The sequence below is a fragment of the Diceros bicornis genome, chromosome 41 (genome assembly GCF_020826845.1).
Source record: "Diceros bicornis minor isolate mBicDic1 chromosome 41, mDicBic1.mat.cur, whole genome shotgun sequence".
NCBI classification, from domain to species: Eukaryota; Metazoa; Chordata; class Mammalia; order Perissodactyla; family Rhinocerotidae; genus Diceros; species Diceros bicornis.
This window is the reverse complement of record NC_080780.1, coordinates 11,958,365-11,978,795: the sequence shown is the minus strand read 5'-3', so window position 1 is coordinate 11,978,795 and position 20,431 is coordinate 11,958,365.

The window sequence follows — 20,431 nt, the reverse complement described above, 5'->3', positions numbered from 1 at the left end:
GTATAAATGTCAATCACAACTTCACCCGAGCCAAGCTATGTCTAGCACCCATTCCTGGAAATATTTTCATGCTCAGTCTCTCTTCCTTACAGCTACTATCACAAACCTAAACACATTTTGCAATATATTCCCATTTTGTTCCTTCAGAAAGCATCTCACTTTCTTTTGAGTAGTCACTTTCTGATTCCCAGTTCGAAGTAGATGTCTAACAATCAGTTAGTTTATGACTGGCCATAATAACTAGAGTTGAGCTAAACTATATGTAACACCCATTCCTGGAAAGAACTTTGTGCCTAATCTCTCTCCTTCCCATCTCATATTGTTCACACACCATACCAGTTTACTACATCATACCCTTTTTTGCAATGGAACAATAAAATATCAGAACTACAGAAGGCCTTAATGATGACTTAATTTAGGCCAATTGTCTTAAATTGATAAAGAGGAACACAGACTCAGAAAAGTAAAGTGACTTATCGGTGGTTGAAATAGTTTTGACAGAGCCAGAATCTTAGTCTCCTGACACTCAGATCAGTTAGCTTTGCCTTGTGCCACACTGCCTCTGTTAGAGAAGGAAAGACTTCTGCCACTTGAAACATGTTCTAACTGCTCTTAATGGTTGATGGTCTCTGTGTGTTCACTAAATATAGCTGGGAAGTGAGTATTTCTTTAACAAAGTGTGACACTTCTGGGTCAGGTGAATGTGTTATGAAGAATCTTGGACATTTTTAGAGATCTTTGAAAAAGTGGGGACCCTTGTAAGAAAATACTAGGGAGTCAAGGATGGAAGACAATCTAAGAAGAGAGTGGAGTTTAGTGTTAATAGCCTGAGAAATCTGCATGAAGAAAAAGGACGAGAGAATTTACTTTAAATACCACAGTGAAATGAGAACTTTAAAAACGAGAATTATTCCATGGTGTTCCATGTGAAAATCCTGGTGTCACCAGTTCATTTGGGAGCATCTGTCTAGGAGGAGGAGAGTTTTGATCATAAACTGAAGGTATGGACCTTGCGTGCAGGTGAGAAATGTGTTAGAGATTCCTGACATCTTTGAGGTTGGAAGAGAGTCTGCATTCCAGCCTGTCAGTAGGAGGAATGTGCCTTGTTGTCTCCATCATGGTTTAATATATAACTGAGATTATATCTCAGCATAAAACTGAGATTAGAGACTGGCATTAACAGAAGTATTTTGAGCCTCAAAGTTGCCTCATATTGTGGTAAATATTGATTCTATATTGTACATATATTTACTGAAGGTGGATGCTGAAGAGGACTTCCGAGCAAGTGGAGGAGAGCCACAATCATTCATAGGGTCACAGTAAGTAGTAGAGAAAAGACTGACTTTTTAGTATTAGACTAAAAATGCAACCAATATTTACTACCATATAAAGTGATTTTCACATTCAAAATTGATGGCAGCAGAAGCCAAGGCAAAGGTCCCCCCCCAAGGCAGAAATCCTGTGTTATGTACCTTAGAACACTAATCTTGACACAGTACCCTGCGTCCAGATAGGGGGCGCTCAGGAGACAGGTTCTGAGATCCCTCCAGATAGTAGCAGATGGTCTTGGAGGTGCCACTTGTTGATGCTTCCAGTCATACAGTTGTAAATTGTGAAACTGAAAGACAGTGGTCTACATTCGCTGATCTTCAAAGTATTTGAAAAAAGTATATACTGGGGAATATAATGTCTGGTTTGATATCTAATAAGAAAAGATTTACTCTCAATATAGGCTATACTGACTTGATATTTAACTTGCCCCAAATTTAGCAGACAACAGTCTGATATTAGTATTTTGTCATTTCAGATGACAACTGCTATGGAGGTCATCATTTACAAGGGTATCTTGACAAAGCAGGAATTTCAGACTCATTTTGGAGACAGGCAATGAAGACCTAACGGTGGGTGCTGTTTAGTGCTCACCCTCCTGCTCTCCTACTCAGAGCTAATGGTGGTTATTGGAGAGAGCCACAAGAAAGTGAACAGAGAGTCCACTAACCTTTCAGAGGCCTGGTCTGAGCTGCGTGCTCATGCTTTACTGTTCAGCAGGCATTTCATTCCCCACTGTCACTGCCTGTTGTGGGGCATTCCTGTTTCAACTGCCTTCCCTTCTTCTCCTCAGCAGCACCCAGCCCTCTCACTCTGAGCTGGGACTCTTTCTGATTTCACTGGGAAGTTTGCAGTTTTATGTGATCTTCCTCTATTTCCTCTTATATGGACTAGTTCTTCTTGCAAAATTCCTGGAAAAGTTACTTCTACTCCTCTACCACTATTTTGTCATGTATTATCCAATTTCCAGTCCCATTAAGGTATTGAAGATAATTCTGAAAAGATGTCTTGTCCTTTAGTTTTGAGAATTCTCTTCGTTTACATCTAGTAGGACTTGAGGCAATTAACCAACACTTCCTGAAAACTCCTCTTCACTTGGCTCACTGCAAAACACTATTTTTCTTCTTTCTTTTTCCTGCTGCTAAGATGAGGCCTTTCCCAAAGTAAGTCCTTACATTTCTCTTGCATCCCCTCTCCCCTCCTCTTTGTCTTTCCATATACACACTTGCATGCATACTGATTTTTATGCAAATTCCCAACTCCAGTCACAGTATATTTGCAAGCTCTAATTGTGCGTATATCTGCCTGATGAAAACCTGGACCTTGGTATTCCACTGGCATCTTAGATTCAACATATCTGAAATCAGACTCCGTTGCAAAGTCATCAAGTGGTCTTACTTTCTTGGAGTGCATTACCATTCTTGCTTTCTCCCAGGAGAAAAACCTTGTCTGTCATCTACACTGATGGCACTGTGGCCTCTCACCTGTGTCCAGCTAGCTGCTTGGAGGTTCTGCCTCTTGATCCCAGGACTCCATCACCACTCTGCTTTGGGCTTCTTGTCTGGATTGGTCCCCCTACTTCCTACCCATCCTCATTAGGACTCAATTTTACAATGACTAGTTCTGATGTATTTCACTTTAATTCTCAGACATCCTGAGGGCTCCTGGTTCCTGCCTCATTTAGCACAAGCCCCGACTAAATTCAAAGTCTCTGTGCCCCTTCCTTCTCCTAGGTGCTGCTTCCTTCTCCTCCCCTCAATGATCCAGACTGACACAGAACACCCCACAATCCTGTGTCCCTGATTTGCTGATTTCCTCCTTTTCCTTAATTCTCTCTAGGCCATTATTTTGGGTTTTCAATAATAATTTTCAAATTTTTTATTCTGAATTTTATTTTTCAAATACTTATTAAAACCTTCCAGAAAAGTTTTCCTGATGACCTTAACCAGAGGGAATCTTACTTTACTTTGAATTCCCACATCACATGTATTTTTCCTGAGTTACATATCATTCTTCTGTTGTATGGTACATTTATACCTTTGTAACAGTCCATGGGGTTTTAACTGGAGCGTTTTGAGTTTAAACACACTTGGATTTGAATCCTAGCTTGTTTACCCTGTACCTATATGATTTGGGGCAAGGTATTTATTTGAGCCTCAGTTATCTCATCTATAAAATGAGGAAAATAAAGAGATTTGGGGGAGGATCAGGTAAAATATTAGACACTTGCATAAGTGAACTAACATCATGTAGCATGTGGTTGACTCCCCAACTGACTGTGAGTCTTGGCTTTGCTAGGCGCTCACTGATGGACATCTGTCGACTCACTTGTCATCTGTGGGCTAGGAGCAAAGGCTCCTAGGTGGTAAGATGGGAGATTAATGAGCATGTGGGTTGTAAGGGGACTGATACAATGTCCAGCACAGAGCAGGTGCTCAGTAGACACCAGAGCCATTTTGTCATTGTTATTGCTGTCAGATTCATGCCAGGACTTTTCCAGGCAATGTTCATATATCATCTCATTTCATCTGAGTTCTCAGAAAGATCCCCTCTCTCTTCACGAGCTGGTTGTATCACTAGTTTATAGGTGAGCAAACCAAGGTTCCACAGCTAAGATTATTGAAAAAGATGGAGCTATCATTTATGACAAACCCAGAAGTTGCCTGGCTTAAATTTCATGCACTTTTTGTTAGATCATGATAAAGTGAACATGCATTAGAGGATTCAGTAAATGTTAATATCCATATCCACTTAAGAATAATACATAGTTCACTTCCTAGGAAAACTTATGGTCTAGTTGGGGCTGGGGAGCAGACAGACAACATGTGAAATAGAAATTACAATTTAAACAGAGGAAATGCTAGTACAGATACCACAAAGTTCTGTGGGAACACAGAAGATGAAGCAATTTACTGCCTGGGAAAGGAAAGAGGAAGAAGGCCCCACTTTTAGAATGATGGTGGCATTTGAAATGGCACTTGCAGGTTGAGGAGTTTACTAGTTGGAAAATCCAACTTCTCCTGGAGAGAAGAACTAGCTTCTGCCTCAGAGGCATGGGGCTCTGAAAGATCCTGGCACATTCAGGAAACGGTGAGCAATCCTGGGTGGCAGAAACAAACGGTGATCATGAGGAATGAAGGGGAAAAGGATGGGCAGACAGCCATGCTTAAGGGCATCATCACATGCCAGATTAGGAGCCTGAATTCTAGCTCAGAATCATAGGAGATCTAAAAGATTTTTAGTAGCAAGAAATAAACATGCTCATCTTTGCTTTTGCTGAAGAAGACTTACTGCCTGGTGGGAGGTGAGCTACAGGAGGAGGATGACTTTGGAAGAGATTATTAAAATCTTTAAAACTAGGTCTGAGAGCTAAAGTGGTTGGAATGAATGAGAGGCTAATTCTAGAGACATATCTGAGTTGGAGATGACTGGTTTGGGGACTTACTAGATTTAGGATGGGCAGTGTTGTGAAAAATAAAGGTTTCTATTTCAGGACACAGGATGAAAGTTGTTTTATTGAGTAAAGATTAATAATTCATACTCTCAAAAATTTTGATGAACAATTTGCAATTCGTTAGTCCACAAAAGGACTCTTTAGCTACATCATCAAAAAAGTGCACCATCTGGATACTGGGACACCAAACTTAATTAGATACCTTTTTTTAATAGTGCCTAAAAATTGGGATTCTTGTAAATGCGTATCACTGAAAAGAGTCCCACACAAAGGGAATCATTCAGCTGAGTTTGAGGCAGATCCAAACCATTTGTTTATTTTATTTTATTTTTTTGTGAGGAAGATCAGCCCTGAGCTAACATCCGTGCTAATACTCATCTTTTTGCTGAGGAAGACCAGCTCTGAGCTAACATCTGTTGCCAATCCTCTTCCTCCCCCCCCAAAAAGCCCCAGCAAATAGTTGTATGTCATAGTTGCACATCCTTCTAGTTGCCGTATGTGGGACGTGGCCTCAGCATGGCCAGAGAAGTGGTGCATCGGTGTGCACCCAGGATCCGAACCCGGGCTGCCAGTAGTGGAGCGCACACACTTAACCGCTAAGCCACGGGGCCGGCCCCAAACCATTTGTTTAAATTTCAAACCAGTCACTGCTTAAGAAATTTTATTTTAGGATACTTAAAATGTATTGATTACCTGCTCAAAAGATATAAGTCTCTGCAGAGGAGTTTCTTTTTAACTCAACCATGTTGATCATGCTGCACTTTCAAAGGAAGTGCTAGGACGGCAATGCTGAGTCAGAATTCTGCTTCCAGTGATGGTGTGGAAGACAGTCATGGCAGGTTTAAGTCTCTGAAACAGAGACTGTGAACTTGATTCAATGGTGGGAATTTTTTTTAGTACCTCCAACTGCTGGATTAGAGCAGGCTAGAGTGGCAGGCTGGAGATCCTGGCTGGCCCTGAGGTGGCAAGAGTAATAATCCGCTTTGTGGTGGGAAGGCCTCAAGCAAAATAGAAAAGGTGTGTCAGGACCTGTAATAGCCCCACTCTTGAAAAATCTGAACCATCATGTCTCTTTTTCTGGTTATGGAGTTTAAAATGGTTTTCCTCACCCTTCTGAGTTGTTCTGTCTGTGTGAGCAGTGGAAGGCTAGTGAAATAAATTAATAGGATCTTCAAAGTGAAACACACCTTATTCTAAACTCATAGCCGAGTCCTAAAGCCCTTCTACACCCTCATTACAGGATCAGAACAGTGTGTGAGGTGATCCCATTCCATTCACAGACAACTCTGACCACCATTCTTTTCGGTTCCAATTGCACATACTATACGCTCACTGAGAGGGTTTGAAAATGTATAAAAACCCAAGGTCATGGTAGTATGGATGTTTTCACTTTCTCTTCAGCTCTTACAAATTTTTCAGACCCTCTCAGTGAACAAGAATTATTTGCAGACATGTATGTATACAAATGCCCAGTTCTCTTTTAGTATTGTTTTGAGTTGGTACTCCCTCCCTTATTAACGTTTTATCATTAATAAAACAAGATTGTTAACAAAACAAAGAAAACTGTGGGCTGAGGTGGCTTCATTGGTGAATTCCACCAAAGCTTTACAGAAGAAATAATACCAGTCCTGCATAAGCTCTTTTAAAAGATAGAGGAGAAGGGAACGCTGTCATACTTATGTTACGAGGCTGAAATTTCTCTGATACCAGAACCAGACAAAATCATTAGAAAACTACAGACAGAATCTCTGATGAAAATAAATAGGACATTCCTTTACAAAATATTTGCAAATTTAGCCCAGCAACATATAAAAAAGTAATGCAAAGTTGGTTTAACATTTGAAAATCAATCAAAGCGTAAAGAAGAAAATTATATGATCATCTCAATAGATGCAGAGAAAGCCTTTGACAAAACCCAATGCCCATTCATAATAAAAACTCTTGACAAACTAGGACAAGAAGGGAATGGCCTCTCCCTGATAGGTGCCACCTAGGAAATACCTACACCTGACATCAAGTTTAATGGCGAAGACTGAATATTTCTTCCCTAAGGATGAGAACAAGGCAAGGGTGCCCACTTTCATCTCTTCTATTCAGCATATACTGGAGATTCTAGCCATTGAAGTAAGGCAAGAAAAAGAAATACAAGACATAAAGATTAGAGAGAAGTAACATTTTCTCCATGTGCAAATGACATGATTATGTAGAACATTTTGATGACTATAGTAAACAACCATTAGAACTAAAATGTGAATTTTATAAGTTCATGAGGCAAAGGTGAGCATATGAAAATCAATTGTATTTCCTTATACTAGAAGAAAAATTTGGAAAATAAAGTTGAAGAAACAATGCCATTTAAAATAGCATGAAAAACAAGATATATGTAGAGAAAAATTTAACAAAATATGCGCAAGATCTATATGCTGCAAGGGACCTAACATTAGTAAGGTTGATTAAAGAACCAAGTAAATGGGAGCTCTGCCATCACGAATTGGAAGGCTCAATATTAAGATGTCATTCCTCCCCAGACTAATCCAGAGATTCAACACAATCCCAATAAAAATCCCAGCAGGCATTCTGTAGACATTGACAACTGATTCTAAAATCCATTTGAAGTGCAAAGGAACTAGAATAGATAAAATAGTTTTGGAAAAGACCAACACAGTTGGCAGACTTACAAATACTATCTAATTTCAAGGTTGATGGTAAAGCTACATTTATTAAGACAGTGTGGTAGTTGTCTCATTGTGTGAAGATTTCATATTTTATCCAGCTGTTCTGCTCTTTATGAACATATCTGTTTTCTGTTTTGAGTCATTACAAATAATGCTGCTATGGACATTCTTGTACACTTCTATTTATGGACATGTGCACACATTTCTGTTGGGTATATACTTAGGAGGAGAATTGCTGGGTCATAAGATATGCATATATTCAGCTATATGAGATGTGGCTAAATGCTTTTCCAAAGTGGTTTTACCAGTTTATAATCTCATCAGCAGTATATGGGAATTCCCATTGCTCTGTATTCTTGGTAACTTTGGTATTGTCACTCTTTTATGTTTTGTATGAATTTAACCCTTCTGGTGGATGTGTAATGTGATGTCCCTGTGGTTTTAATTTACATTTCTCTGATTATTAATGTGGTTGATAACTTTTTCATGTGTTTATTTGTGAATCCTCCTTTGAAGTTTCTTGCTTATTTTTCTATGGGATGATTGTATTGTTCTTAGTGACTGCAGCAACTTTATTATGGACTCAAATCCTTTGTCAGTTAAGCTTTTACTTTCTTCATGGTGACTTTTGATGATTACTTTTAATGTAGTCCTAATTATCAGTTTTCCCTCTAAAGCTGGCACATGGGGTGTCCTGTTTAAAGTCGTTCCCTGCTCTGCAAGCAGCAAGATATCCTCCTATATTATCTTCCAGAATCTTTGCTGCTTTGTGTTTACTATTTAGATCTATAATCATTCTACAAAGAAGTTTTACGTTCGTGAGATGGAAGTCATATTTTATTATTTGTGTAGGTGAGAGTCTGGTATGTGGGTCTCTATTCTAGTCCATTGTGTGTTTGTATGTCCTTGTCCAAATATTAGAAAACATTGGTGTACTGTGATAGGTCTTGACATCTGGAATAGTAAGTCTTTCCATTTTGGTTTTTTAAAGATTTTCTTGGCCATTTTAGGCTCTTTCCGTGTAAATTTTAGAATCATTTTGTCATATCCCACTAAAACACACTTGCATACTTAGGAAGTTGGTTAGAATTGCATTAGATTTAACTGTCAGTTTGGAGAAAAGTGAAATAACTGAGACTTCAAATCCACAAATGTGATAATTCTGTTCATATATGTCATTTTTATTTTCTCTGATTGAAGTTTTTTTAATTGAGGTATAATTGATATACATTGTATTAGCTTCAGGTGTGCAACATAATGATTCAATGTTTGTAAATATTGCAGAATGATCACCACAATAAGTCTAAATAACATCAGTCCCCATACATAGTTACAGAATTTTTTTTCTTGTGATGAGAACTTTTAAGATCTACTCTCTTGGTAACTTGCAAATATACAATACAGTATTATTAACTATAGTCACCATGTTGTGACACAATTCCCTCCCCATGACTGACTTATTTTATAAGTGGAAGTTTGTATATTTTGACTCCCATCGTCCATTTGGCCCATCTCCCACCCCCAGTCTCTGGTAACCACCAATCTGTTCTCTGTATCTACGATGTCTGTTTATTGTTCTAGATTGTATGTATAACTGAGATCATATGGTATTTGTCTTTCTCTGTCTCAGTTATTTCACTTAGCGTAATGACCTCAAGGTCCATCCATGTCATTGCAAATGGCAAGGTTTTTTTCTTTTTTATGGCTGGATAATATTCCATTGTACATATATACCACATTTTCTTTCCTTCTTTTTTTTTGGGGGGGGGGAAGATCAGCCCTGATCTAACATCTGCCAATCCTCATTTTTTTGCTGAGGAAGACTGGCCTTGGGCTAACATTCATGCCCATATTCTTCCACTTTATATGGGACTCTATCACAACCTGGCTTGACAAGAGGTGCATCGGTGCATGCCCGGGATCTGAACCCCAGGCCACAAAAGTGGAACATGTGCACTTAACTGCTATGCCACCAGGCCGGCCCTTACCACATTTTATTTATCCACTCATCTATTGATGGACCTTTAGGTTGTTTCCATATCTTAGTTATTATAAATAATTCTGCAATGATCACAGGGGTGCATATATCGTTTCAAGTTAGTGTTTTCATTTTCTTTGGATAAATACACTGAAGTGTATCTATTTTTAATTTTTTCAGGAACCTCCATTGTTTTTTCCATAGTGGCTGCACCAATTTAAATTCCCATGAACAGTGCACAAGGGTTCCCTTTTCTTCACATCCTTGCCAACTCTTATTATCTCTTGTCTCTTTGATGATCACCATCCTTACAGGTGTGGGGTGATAGCTCTTTGTGGTTTTGATTTGCATTTCCCTGATGATTAGTGATGTTGAGCTCCTTCTCATGTACATGTTGGCCATTTGGATGTCTCCTTTGGATAAATGTCTACTTAGTCCTTTGCCCATTTTTTGATTGGATTGCTTTTTTGTTATTGGGTTGTATGAGTTCTTTATAAATTTTGTTATGGGTTGTATGAGTTCTTTATAAATTTTTGATATTTAACCTCTTATCTGATACATGGTTTGTAAAAATTTTCTCCCAGCCTTTTGATTTTGTTGGTTTTTTCTTTTGCTGGGCACAGGTTTTTAAGTTTGATGTAGTCCCATTTGTTGATTTTTTTTCTTTTGTAGTTTGCAGTTTTGGTGGGATAGCCACAAAATCATTGCCAAGACCAATGTCGAGGAACTTCTTCCCTATGTTTTCTTCTAGCAGTTTTACAGCTTCAGGTCTTATGTTTAAGTCTTTGATCCATTTTGAGTTAATTTTTGTGAGTGGTATAAGACAGACGTCTAACTGCATTCTTCTGCATGTGGTTAATCAGTTTTCCTAGCACCATTTGTTAAAGAAACTATCCTTTCCCCACTGGATGTTTCTAGCTCCCTTATCAAATATTAGTGGACCATGTTTGGGGGTTGAATTCTGGGTTCTCTATTCTGTTCCATTGGTATATGTGTCTATTTTTATGCCAGTATCATAAAAGTATTATTTTTAAGCATCTTTAAAAGTTTATTTTGTGTTTGCTGATGGAGAAATACAGCTGATTTTTGTATATTGATTTTTTATTCAGAAACCATGCAAAATTTATTATTTCTAATAATCTGTACATTTATTTGAAACTTTTATGTATACCATCATGTCATCATGAATGGCAGTTTTATTTCTTTTCCAATCTCTTGTTTATCTTGTTTATTCAACAACTTCTAGACTGAATAGGAATAATTGTTAAGTAGAAGACAAAGTGGTGATAGTGGCATTGTTTTCTCATTCCCAAACTTAAAAGGACACACCTTCAACATTTCACCATTTTATCAGATTAAGCAAGTTTTCTTTCTTCTATTCTTACTTTCCTGAGAGTTTCTGTCATGAATAGGTGATATATTTTATCAAATGCTTTTCTGATTATCTCCAATAAGAATATTTTTTCTCATTTATTCTGTTAATATGGAATATTACATGGATGTGATTTTAAATGTTAAGTCTACTTTATTTTCCTGGAATCAACTCAACTTGTTTCTCATATATCTTTCTTTTAATAACCTACTGAATTCAGTTTTCTGGTATTATGTTTGAGATTTTTTTCATCCTCAGTCAGGAAGGTGTCTGGCTCATAATTTTCCTTTCTCATAATGTCCTTTCCAGATTTTGGTCCCTCTGTTATGTTGGTCTGATAAAATAAGCTGGGGAGTGTTTCTTCTATTTCTATTCTTTGGAAGAATTGGTGTAAGATTAGTGTTAATACTTCCTTAAGGGTTTAGGCAGAATTTGTCTATCTAGCCTCCTGAGTCTGAAGTGTTCTTTGTGAGACAGTTTTTAGTTTTGAATTTAATATCAGTTATAGGACTATTCACATTTTTCTATTTATTTGTCAATTGGTTGCATTTTTTTTAGAGAATTCGTCCATTTTATCTAGTATTTTAAAATGTTTGGTATAAAGTTATTTTAATATCTTACTATGTTTTAATGTCTGTAGGATCTGTATAATATTTCCTTTTTCATTTCTGACATGGGTTAATTGTATGTCTACTTGATAATACTTGTTAAAGGTTTTCAATTTTATTAGCTTTTTAGAGGACTTCTTTTGAGGTTATTTTATTAGTACATTTACCTATTTCCTTGCTTCTCCCTTCTTTCGACTAAATTTCTGGGGGATTTCTCTCTCTAAATTCTTGAGAGGGATATTTAACTTATTGATTTTTCAGCCTTTTATCTTTTTAATATACGCATTGAAACCTAAAAATTGCTCCCTAACATTACTAACTCCATCCCCATAATTAAGGTATATGGTGTTTTCCTTACCATTCGCTTCAAAAATATTTTCTAATTTTTATTCTATTGTCTTCTTTAAATAATTGGTGATTTAGAATTGTATTGCTTAATTTCCAAACATAAGGAGATTTTCTTTTATTTTTTATTGTTGATTTTTAATTTTATTGCATTGTGTTAAGAGAAAATACTCTTCATATTTCAGTATGTTGCCATTTTGTTGAGATTTACACAGAGCCCAAGAAGTTGTCTATTTTCATAAATGTCCTGTGTGTGCTTGAAAAGAATGATTTGGGTTAAATATTCTACATAAGTCCATTAGGTAAGCTTGCTGATCGTGATCTTTCATATCCTTACTGAGTTTATTCCTTTCATTCTAACAGTTGTGAGAAGTTATCACCACTCCACTTGTGTATGTGTCCTTTTCCCCGGAACTCTACCTAGTTTGCTGTCTGTACTTTGAGGCCAAGTTGTTCTCATACATTTTAGAATTATATATTTTCCTTACGAGTTAAAGTTTTACCAGTAATGTTTTCTTCTTTATTTCTTCAGATGCTTTTTTGCCTTAAAAGTTTTTTGTTTGATGTTAATATAGCTATGCTTGCTTTAGTTAACATTAACAAGTTATATCGTTTTCCTTGCTAGTAATATAATCTTTTATATAGCCTTATTTTTAATAGTGTATCTCTTATAAAAAGCATACATTTGGAGTTCATTTTTTACCCAGTCCAACAGTCTTTTATTTTTTACTGAAATATTAAGTTCATTTACATTTAATATAATTGTTTCAATGGTCAGAACGAAATACTGCTTTATTATGTATTTCTTATTTGTTTCATCTGTTCTATATTCCTTTTTCTTTTGTTTCTTTTAGGTTCATCAAGTATTTTTTACTATTACATTTTTGCCGCTGGTAGTTTGAAAATTATATACTCTCAACATTCTTTTAGTGACTGTCTTTAAAAATAACACTCATTTTTGCTCTATTTTGGTACTTTTACTTGTTTCCAGACAAATCAAGCAAATTTTTTAAACTTATTTTATTCCACCCCCTTGTGGCATGTTATTGTTCTTTTATGTAAATTCTCTCTGTTAAACCTCATAAGATATTAATATTATTGTTTATAGTATCAGTCTTTATGAAATCATTTTTATTTGCTTCCTCTCCTTTTTCCTATATCTCTAGGTTTCTATTTGGGATTATTTTCTTTCTGCCTGAAGAGCCCTTTTTTATATTTCCTTTAATTGAAGGTCTGCTAGTTGACAAATTATTTAGTGTTTTCTGTCTTAAAATAAATTTCTTTCATTTTCCTTCTTGAAAGATAGTTTTACAGGGTGTAGAATTCTAGTGGGCTGTTTTCAGCATTTAAAAAAGATCATTCCACCATCTTCTAGCTTCCAATGAGACTGACTTCTTAATAAAAATAATCTATTTATTTCTTCTATGATGGTGATCTATTTTTTGTGGCTGCTTTTAAGATTTTCATTTTAACTTCTTTTCTTAAAAGTATTACTACATGGACCTATGTATGGTTTTCTTCATATTTATTCTTCTAGGTTTCATAGGGCTTCTGAAATCAGTGGCTTGATGCTTTCTCTCATTTTCCATCATCAGCCATGCCCTCTCTTCAAACGATGCTTCTATGTTACTCCTTCTCTGTTTTCCTCTCCTCCATCAGCCATGCCCTCTCTTCAAACGATGCTTCTATGTTACTCCTTCTCTGTTTTCCTCTCCTCCTGGTGCTCCAGTTATACATAGGTTAGGTTTCCTCACTGTATCCTTTATGTCTCTTTTTATGTCTGCAATTTTTCTCATCCTTTTGACTCTGTGCCTCTAGACAGTTTCTTTTGATCTCCCTTCCAATGCACTAATTCTCTATTCAGATGCTTCTAATCTACCATTAGATGCATCTATTGAGTATTTTAGTTTGGTTGTTTTATTTATCAGTTCGAAAAGTTTTCAGTTATTTTATTGTTTACAGTTTTGTATTGAAATTCTGCATCTTATCTTCTTGAGGAGATTAAACATAATTATTTTAAAGTGTATCTAGTAATATCAATATCTAAGGCACCTGTGTGTCTTGTTTGTTGTCTATTGTTCTATTGATTTTCTTTCCTTTTTGGTTTGTGTCTCCATGTTTCTAGTTATTTTTTATTTTATGCTGTGCAGATGCCTATATTGATGGAATCTTTTTCCAGCTAGGACTTATGTTTGCTTTTGCCAGGACCTGGGGAACTAAGATTCCAGGATTATCTTGGAGTACATTCAGGGATTTACATGATTTGGAGTTGAACTTCAGCCCTGAGAAGGCCTATCTACTTCTAGTTTCCCTTTATTCCTAGCCTGATGGTCCCTTGGATCCTAACCCAATGCCTGGGGTGTCACTAGGGCCAGTCCCCTTTAGAGGGCACCACCCTCCAGTCATCCCCTGATAAAGTGCACTCAGACTCTCACAGGAGCCTCAGGAGAGAAAGTGACCCCTGAGTTTCTGCTCCTCTGGTGTGTGTTCTCCCCTGGATTCTGGCTTGACAATTCTTCCTTAATTTACTACTTTGCTTTCCTTTGCCTTTAAGCAGATTATATGTATATAATATATATATTGTATTATAGATAGATAATTATATATATAATATAAATATATACAGATAACTATATTTATACTCATTCCATCCTTTAGTCTCCAGCAGAAAGGTTGGTTCTAATGACCTCTTCTGTCATTACCTTGTGAATGATTTTAACAATATACAGTTTATAGCCAGTTACTTTCACCTTCAACATATGAATAGAATTTTACAGGGAATTTGATGTGATATGATTTAAAAACTCCTGGTTACTTGCACATGGTATAATTTTTAGTCATATTGCTATTTTTGGAAATTCTGCTTTTTTCTTTATTTTAAACATAAATAACACTGGAATAAAAGTATTCTAGTATGTGAATAGTTTTGCATATCACTGATTTATTTTCCCATCAGGGAAAACTTCTATATGTAGAGTTGCTGGTTCCAAAGGGATCAGTTTTTAAATTCCTTTGATATTCAACTTCCTTCCAAAAATTTTGCACCAATTTGCAATCTCACTGCTAGAAATGTCAGTGCTTCTTTTGAACATAGTTAAGAAAACACTGCTTTATATTATCCTGAAACATTTCCAAAGATCTCAGCTCAGCTTTAGATTTAGTCTTCTTGATGTCACTCTTATTATCTTTTTGTATTTGTCATTTTTATGTACGCTTCCAGGTTTATAACTTCTTATTGAATGTGAACCAGAGGGGCTTTGGGCACTCGTATTCACGTGTTCTGTCTAGAGCCAATTAAATGGCTGTATAATAATGTTACTTGTGTCAAGATAATGACAGAAATATAAATTATTATAAGTGTGAAAATGATGCAATGATTTTAAAAATATCTATCGTATGTTATTTACAAAAGCATGTGCACTATGATTACAGCTACACAGAACGTTCAAGGAAAGATCAGAAAATAATATACCCAGTGGGTGCTGTTCTGGTTCTGATTAGTTGTTTTTCTTATTTCACCTGTCTCAAAGCAGTTCGAGTTGTGCTGCTGTTTTTTATAATTAAAGGATCAATGTAAACCCAAATATTGTGAGTACAGTTCAGTCTACTATCAAGGGATCTAATGTTTAACCAGCCAGTTATCTTATAAAAAGTTATGAGGGGCTGGCTCAGTAGCATAGTGGTTAAGTTTCATGCCCCACTTCTGCAGCCCAGGGTTCATGGGTTCAAACCCCAGGCATGGACCTTCACACTGCTCATCAAGCCATGCAGTGGTGGCATTCTACAGACAAAAAAATAGAGAAAGATTGGCATAGATGTTAGCTCAGAGCCAATCTTCCTCACAAAAAACAAGTTTCAATAAATAAATAAATGGATCTTCCATCATTTTCCTAATACTAATTATGTGTTCACTGCCCCTTTATTCTAAAGAGTATTTATGATAATTAATAAGAACAGAAAGATACCATAAAATAATAAAAATTAGCTATCAGTGAAAAAAAAAAAGAAAAAACTGGCGAGGAACATAAAATGGTGCCAGGAATGAGGCTAATAGAAAACATATATTCCGGAACCCAAAACATGTGGTAGGCGAGTGGTATACTTATTTCAAATTTTCTAATAGCTAAAAGGAAAAGTAAGTCTGATTGACACAGTGGTCCATAAGATTAAAAAAGCACAAATAAACTAAATATCATCCAACTATTTAATTCTTCAGATGAAGCTGTAACGTTCTAAGGTCAGAAATACATTTGTCTTCAGAACCTCCTACAGTAGCAGCTCTTGTGTGATGGGGTGGACACTGCAGCAGCCTCCTCCACTGGACCTAGCATTATTTTCTTAGAGGTCACCCCCAAGCACAGTTGAGTTGAAGCAATTCTTGTGGCCAGTGTGACCTGGCCCAGGTGAAGAGCCCTCTGATGGCCTGAGATAGATTTTATCTCTGCTTCTGTGGGTAGATCGAGTAGATGTAAAGAAATTTAGGAGCTGGGTACTTTGGGGCAATTTTTTACATTTTTCCCCTTGGTCAAACTGTTGATATTTGCAGGAGATTGTACTTCCTAGATGTGTGGGATACAGTTACTATACTGTAGGAGATCAAAATTGGCCACCCTGAAATACATCTTTTTAACTTGATTATTTTTCTGATGGACATTTGACCTCCCCCACTAACTGCCTAAAGAATTTAACATAGAAGGTCTGTTTCAGGAAAGAGTTACTATCATATGATGGTTGTAATATAATGTAAATAGATGTTACAATAGGAAAGGCACCAACAAGCACATCTTATCAAAAATTCTGTCTCTCCCAGGCCACATTCTCTAGGTGGCCCTACAAAGACTTGCTGGACAAACATTTACATTTATAAGTGAAATCTCCATTTGTAAATGTATCTCCTTCTCTGTATTGGGAAGAGGGGGAGATGGTCTTATCTGTGGAAACTCTTATCAGTACGGAAGAAGGTGACTTAAATCTTATACCCTTGATTACTGTGATTTCTGTCTCCCTTCTGATTCCCTCCCCACCCCGAATATCCACCTCCTTTGTCTTTAGCTGATGATGGTATTTAAGGTGAGAATCTCTGACACTTTTTTGAGAAACTCAATCTCCCTGGTTTCTCCAATGTATACATGTTATTAAACTTGGTATTATTTTCTCCTGCTAACCTGTCTTTTAATTATTTTGCCAGCCATAAGAACCTTAAGGGAAAGGGTGGAGGGGGACTCTCCCTCTTCCTCGATGATACTTTACCACTCAAATAGAGATCCATTGGCCTTGATGGACACTTGAGCAGGGGTGGTGCTGAGAGCTTCTCAGGAAGTGAGAAACCCAAACTAAAATTTATTCCCACATGTGGGGACATCCCAACTCCTCTCACTGAGGAGTCATAGGAACATCAGTGGGAAGGGCAACAATACTCTCAGATAATAACTTAGATTCTGCTTTAATATACAGGCTAATGGGCAATGACGTTTTCTTGCATGTAGCACTGTCAGAAAAAGGTTAACCTAAAATAGTGTGAGGTGACAACCAAACCCTCGTTGTGGCTAGAAAAATATCCGTGAAACCCAGTTAGAATGCCTAACTTTGAGCATTATTATTTTCTAGTGGGCTCTCTAAAATGAACTATTTGTGGATTCTAGCTCTGAGTTATTTTGGGGATTATTATTTATAATTCAGTTAAAATATGGGGAAATATCTGCTAAAAGTAACTCTTTTTCATTCTTTTTTTTCTTTGAGATTGCAAACCCATGATCTGTTTATGCCACTTTTAGGTTGTGATTTTATTATTATTTTTTTGTGAGGAAGATCGGCCCTGAGCTAACATCTGCCAATCTTCCTCTTTTTGCTGAGAAAGACTGGCCCTGGGATAACATCCATGCCCATCTTCCTGTACTTTACATGAGACACCACCACAGCATGGCTTGACATGCAGTGTGTCGGTGCATGCCTGGGATCCAAACTGGTGAACCCGGGGCCACTGTAGCAGAACATGTGCACTTAACCGCTTGTGCCGCCAGGACGGCCCCCTAGGTTGTAATTTTAAATCTTCTGATCTGCCTATGGTAGAAAGCTTGTATTTGTTTCATTAATAGGAAGAAATGATCCAGTTCACCAAAAGTCAAAACAGACCTTCAGAATTTAAGGAGGTGGGGTAGGGCTGTAGAACATTTTCTTGTTTTGACCCAGATATAAAACTATGATTTCCTTTGTTAAAGATAGTTTTTATTTATCTTGACCTTGTAGTTCTGTCGATGTAAATAATCCATAATCAATTTATAAATCAAAATTGGGATGAGTTTATTATAAACCAACTTTTGAGGACCATGGCTGGGGCCTTCCTTCCCTAAGAAAGGAAGGGCACCGAAGAAGTGGGGTGTACAGAGCAGTTATACACCATCAAAGAGCATGTGTCACATAGGATTGTAATGTCCCTTTTACAATAGCGACAAGATCTCCTGTCAGATTTTCCTGCCAGAATAGCTATTGATAGACACAGCCGGGGCAGGTCTGCTGTCTCGATGGGCTTGGCTGGTGTCAGGTCTGCTATCTCAAACTGGGTGGTCACAGGATGATTGCAGCAATCAAATTCTAGCCTATGGAGAAATGCTCATCCTTAAGGAAATGCCAATGGGGAGGAAGTTGTATCCTTATCTTAAGGGCATTTACTCTTTGGGACATGGGAAAGCAGATACACAATGCTAGCAACAGGACCTTTTGGAAAAACAAACTCCGGCTGAACTAGTTTTCCCCCAAATGGCTTCCTCATATGCTCCAATATAGCCTATTGCTTGCCATTTATCTATCATTTTCCCACTTTTGATCTATAATCTTTCAATAGAAAGCATTGATGATCACAATATTGTCCCTTGGCCCCAGGGTGGTTGCTGCCTGCCCTGGGCCCATCGTGTCCATTGGTGTCAGGCTTTTATCTCATTTATTTGCCCAGTTGTCCACGTTACGGGGAATTAATTGGATATAGTGGACAAGCAAAGAGGTATATATTTATTAATAGAGGAAGCATTTCATGAGTTTTGAATTAATTTTAGGTTGTTGCACAAATATTGTATATGTGCTTTTTATGACTCTTTGTGTTTACACTATTCACAATTATAGAACAAGTACAGTAACAATGATAATAATTTAACTTCTTTGAAAGGATTAGTTTAAAACGAGTTCTTAGGCATAGTCCTTATCAGAAAAAGAAATTTGTCCAAGGTTATAAGATCAATCGACCATCTCAACTTTCATTACTCCAGCTTATATGACAGTCTTATAAGGCTGAGTAAGGAAAATAACAATTGGCTTAAATATTATGACTAGTACAAGAATTCCAAGAAGTAATAGAAATAGGAATTGAAATCCAGATCAAAAAAGGGAACCAATACCAGAAGGGAGCCAACCAAACAACTCAAGACAAGGTGCAGGATAGCTTAAGGCATTCACCTGCTTTTTCATGTGCTTTAACAGAGATGACATATTGGAAAACTCATCAGGTATAAAAACACAGCATTCAGTTTGAATGATTGCACATGTACGACCTTGGGAAGTAGTTAAAATATCTAAAGGCCATTCTATTTTGAAGGACAGTCTTTTTTATTAAAGACATTTTAGTATTTAATAAGGCAATTCCTGCTTGACTGTCATTAAGCGCTTCTGTATGTGATATGACAACCTTTAGCCCTAAAAAAGGAACAAATATAGCCAGCTGCTTGATGGTCATACCAGGGGAACACTGAATGAGCCCATCTGGCCTTAAGGAGAGGAAGGTTGGCAGCAGGTGTCACTGTGAATCCTTCCCTGAATTTAAGGGAAGCTTGGGGTACAGTGTTTTAGCCATCCAGCCAGTAATCAAAGTCAAAGATTTGTTCCATATAACCATAAGTTATATTAGGAGCCACCCGATAAATGCCTGGACTTTAAGACCAGTCTGTTCCAAATCAATCACTTTCCTTAAGTATGATAGTATTCTGAAAATCTTAAATGTAACAATTATAAAATTGGTATACAGTTTAAGTATAACAAAGGTTTAAATGAGTGGATTTAAGGTTGGGAATACAGGCCTGGTCCAGAGTCTTGGGACAGCTGTCTACAACAGATCTTGTCTTCTTCTCACCCTTGTTTGGAGATATTCATATTGGCCAGTTGAAGTCAGGTTTCAGAAATAGGAACTGAAACCCACTCATGTGGAAAAGCCTCTTTTTAAAACAGGAAATGTGAATCCATGTCTTTGTCTTTTGTGTCTTTTGATTCTGCAGCGCATGAATTGGTTGAAAGTACCTGGTATAGTCTTTTCCAATAGGGCTGTAAAGACTCTTTGATGCCTCCTCTGATAAATAAATTTTCCAGGTTATATTCCTTAAGGTCTGGGAGCTCTCTGTAAAAAGAATCGGCTACCAACTTCTCATATATATATATATGTGTGTATGTGTGTGTGTGTGTGTGTGTGTGTGTGTGTCTCAATCAGACCTTGACAATAATTAAGACATTAACTTTAAGCAAAGTTGATTCATGTATTTCTTTATCTAATTGCATAGACTGTCCAGTTATTATCTCAAAAGGAGGCAGCCGATGTTTACCAAAGGGCGTAGATCTAAGATTGAGGATCACTGGAGGAAGAGCTTTTGGCCATGAGATTAAATGTTCCTGAAAGCTTTGCCAATTCAGTTT